Source organism: Elephantulus edwardii, unplaced genomic scaffold (assembly GCF_000299155.1).
Source record: "Elephantulus edwardii isolate Elephantulus edwardi_28Jun2011 unplaced genomic scaffold, EleEdw1.0 scaffold00016, whole genome shotgun sequence".
NCBI lineage: Eukaryota > Metazoa > Chordata > Mammalia > Macroscelidea > Macroscelididae > Elephantulus > Elephantulus edwardii.
The window spans coordinates 26,601,051-26,605,453 of NW_006399766.1; the positions used below are offsets into that span (position 1 = coordinate 26,601,051).

At 40.1% G+C, this 4,403-nt stretch overlaps 1 pseudogene; it reads right to left on the minus strand.

The window, feature by feature from the left end:
- Positions 1-2,797: 2,797 nt before the first annotated feature.
- LOC102857878 lies at positions 2,798-3,570 on the minus strand (annotated as a pseudogene).
- Positions 3,571-4,403: the final 833 nt, after the last annotated feature.

Sequence of the window (4,403 nt, forward strand, 5' to 3'; positions counted from 1 at the left end):
TTCCTCTCCTATTCATTCTTCCATATTTTTCTTTATACTGTGCAGTTCTTAAAATGCAAACATTTTCTCCACTGGTTTTGTATCTCTAGCATGTATCAGTGTTTCCGTTTTAACCATACGATTTTGTTCCGGGTTCAAAATGTGTCTAAGAGCAATAGTCTTGAGGATTCTAGTAGTCTTAACTGGAACACTCAGCCTGGTGTTTTTTAAGTTTTATTCCACCTTTTATCCACACTCTACTAATTTCATTGGTTTGATTAGAGATCCCACGTTGCAATTAACTTTTAAAAAACTACCACTTGAGTTTTGGTGTAGTATCAGAGAAGAAATCTACAGCTATCTGAAAAGATGATGAAAATATTCTTTTTAAAATTTGGAACCAACTAAAAAGTCCTAGCCTGTGGCATAAATAGGCTTGCATATCCAACCAGAAATACATAACCAGAAGAGGGCAAAAAATGACAAATAGGACTTTCTAAAAATTAAGGCTTTGTGTCCTCTTTGCAATACAGTAGAAAGAAAACCTAAAGACTGGGAGGAAAACATTTAGCAATGACATTCCAGATGAGAGTCTCATAACAAAAGTTTACAGAATCCTACAGAGCCTCCACAAGAAAAATATGAGAACACAATAACAACATAGTTCAAAGACATGGAAAGACTTTTCACAAAAGAAAACATTTGGATGGGCCGAATGAGAGGAGGGAGGGAGGGAAAAGGAACGATTCAATGGGGACTAACTAGATAGTGTTACAGGCATAACTCAATGGTAACTGATTCTATGCGATACAACGAATGTGAAGGATTGTATGTAAAACAATGTAAATGAGGGATTTTATGGAACACAACATTAATGAATGAAATACAATATAAATTACTCATTGCATGAAAATGAATTTTTAAAAAAGAAAAATTACTTCATAGGAAAAACTATTCTCCTTCTACTCTGATTCCTTTAGAGTTGTTACCAGTGGTAGCTGGATGCTGTCTAATACTTCCGGTCTCAGGGTCATCATGGAGTCTGAAGTTTGTGTGGTGCATTAGTCCTTTGGACTATGTGTTTCTATAAGAAGTTGCTTTTTCTTCTCCCTCCCCCCCCCCACATACAGGAAGAAACCAATAAATGTACTTTAGAACTTTAGATGGCTGTCCACAAACTTTTAAGATCCAAGTAGGATGTAGAATGTGTCTTGCAGACTGGGTTATGTCAGTTGACTTTGATGTTCTTTGATGCTGTTGACCAGATACTTCCTGACTCTGGTTATGATTGGAGAGGACTTCCTTAAAAAAAGTAATAGAGATGGTCTAAGATTAATCCTGAAAGTTGATTAGACGTTATGTGCACAAAAAGGCAAGGAACCCCAGGAAGAACAGAGGTACAGACCAACAATTATAAAATGTGATTATTTCAAAGTACTTTTCCTCCTTAAAGCACAGACTTTCAATAGGTCAATGATGGATCCCCAGATTTTGTAATTATAACAAGCTTCCAAGATAATGGTGGCCCATGAATCAAACTTTAAAGACCCTTGCTCAAGGTTGACAGAGATGAACAAGGTGCACTTAGAATACCATACATAGTTAAGAATGGCTAGCACCTAGCATACAAGAAGTGTGATCATGAGAGATGAAGCTAGACAACAGACACTGAATCATGACACACTTTGAAAAGCATGTCGCTTTGATTGGAGTATATGAAGAAAATCTAGCCTCAAAAATGAGTAGGAAAAAGAAAGACTGTTTCAATTACCTTTTCCAATAACTGTTATAATCTTTGATACTACAGCAAAACTCAAAAAGAGGTAGTTTTTTCAAAGCTTAGTTACAACATGGAAGCTAAAACCAAACCAAAGAAATTTTTACAGTAATTCATATTTCATTTTATTGTTCTATTTTTCACTTAGACTTCTTATTCATGCCTATTTATATTAGCAAACATTGGTCGTTTGAGGGGAAAAAAACCTAGTTCACTGAGATATGCATATTTCCAAATATACACTTTTCATTATATATTTTTAGAAATCACATTTTTAAACATTACCACCAATTCCACTAGACAGGTCTTTTTAAGTTTCATTTTATTTTAAAATAAGTTTATTTTTTATTTTTATTTTTCATTATATACTTTATATTGAGCATTTGAAGAAGGAAGCTAATTATAATGCTTTAAAAATACAATCCTTGGGCTCGGTAAACAATTCATTAGAAACAATCAATATCCAGAAATGTATGTAGACACTAACTCAATCAATGAGTAAAAGAAGTGAACTGTGTAGACATGGTACCAGGAATGGGGATCATGCATGACCAGGAAAGTCACTTTGTCATTGTGTTTTCCTCAAAACATGATTTGGCATACTCTTTCAATCACAAACACATTCATTGCAGGAGCAGACCTCAGAAGACAACAACTTGGAACGATGATTTTTGTTGATCTTAAGAGAAAACTGAGTTTAACACGAAGAAATTCAAGGAGACAATTTCAGGACGTTGATCAGAAGCTGTAAATGTCTCATACTATTGATGTGTATACTGTAAATAAGGCTAAGAGAGAAGTTTCTTTTCCTCATTGAAGTCATGATCCAAGGTAGAGGTGAACAGACATTGTAACTAGCCAGCGAGACACCACAGGCAAAAGACTCCTTACACTGGAGCTAACCAAGTTTCCAAAGCCGTTAGCTACATCACAAAAAAGAACAACAAAAAATTTAGAGTAGTATTTATGAATATGAGCATTGCTCCCAGCCTCTATGAACAATCACCTTTGAAGCACACACTGGGAGCTCTACATATGCACTTACTCATTGCCTTTCTCAAAATATTCTTTGGAAGCAGTGGGGCTTGGCTTGATTGCAGGAGAATCAGGTGTCCAGCTGGCCGGGCAGACTTCGCCATGGGCCTCCGCAAACGGGAATGCCTTCCCCAAGCAGAGGGTCTCTTCTACGCTGCGGCCCACCGGGAGGTCATTGACACTCAAGTGCCTGATGACACCACTGGGGTCGATGATGAAGAGACCTCTTAGAGTAATAAATACCAGAGCCCTCCAAAAGCACACTGCAGTCTCAGGAGATCTGCTTCGTTAAATCTGACAGGAGTGGGATGTTCATGTGGCCCAACCCACTGTTCTTCCTAGATGTATTTATCCAGGCCAGGTCGCCGAAGTGGGCATCCACAGACACGGCCACAACCTCACAGTTCACATCGTGAAATTCATTGGCATTGTCACTGAACGCAACAATTTCTGTAGGACCCACAAAGGTGAAGTCCAAGGGGTAGAAGAAAAAGCACCAAGTTCTTCCCCTTAAAGTCATCAAGGCTCAGGTCTTTCAACTCTCCATTGATCACAGCTGTGCCCTTGAACTAGGGGGCGTGCTGCATGGCAGGAGCCAGGAAGGAGGAACTGGTGCTGAAGGTACATTTTGCTTGAGGGGAACCAGACCACCAGGTGGTCAAGCTCTTCCTTCCAGAAGCAGCTAGCCTAAGGGCTGCAGAGGTGGACATACCCCGAGGGATGGTGCTCACATGTCTGGCAACCAAGGCCCAAAGGAACCGTCCCGTGGCAGGCACCATCTTCAGGGCACATAGTGGGCACAGGGCCTGTTAAAGAGTAGAGGGGGCGGGCCCCCAGGCAGGTCTTAAAGTACTGGGAAGTTGTCAAGTTCATGTGATGGGTTTGTATTTTCCAGAAATCATAATTTTTGCTTGAATGTTCAGATATTATCACTGGCACCAAGAGCTGTCATTTGTTTTCCTTAAAATAACAGGCTCATTTTATTAACTTCTGAGGAAATGTCTGCCAAAACTGCAAGTCTGAATAACCGTAGGCTGTCAGTCATTCTTTCAAATAAAATTGGTAATCCATAAAAAAGAGCACCTAGTTCAGACTTTATTACCAACATGTTTTCCCTTGGGCTAGCAGAGGTTGTTCTTGTTGTTGTTGTTGTGTGCCGTTGAGTCACCTGCAACTTGCCTGTGACTCATAGCGACTCTATGTACAACAGCCCTAAACCCTGCTCAATCCTGTGCCAATCTTATTGTCTCTGACACACCTATCCCCATTACCCCAGTAACTGAATCAATCCAGCTCATCGAGGGTCTTCCTCTCCCTTGCCGTCCCTCCACCCTCCTAAGCATGACGTCCCTCTCCAAGGACTGATCCCACCTTGCAACATGTCCAAAGTCTGTCAGATGAAGCTTCAGAATCTTTGCCTCCAAGGGCCAGCCTGACTTCACCCTCTCTAGGAGGAACGTGTTTGTTCTTCTTGCAGTCCATGGTATGTTCAATACTCTTAACAGCTAAAAGCCTCAATCTTCCTTCTATCATCCCTAGTCATTGTCCAGCTCTCTGATGTATAGCAGGTAATGGCAAAGACCATGGCCTGTATCAGGTGCACCTTAGTCTC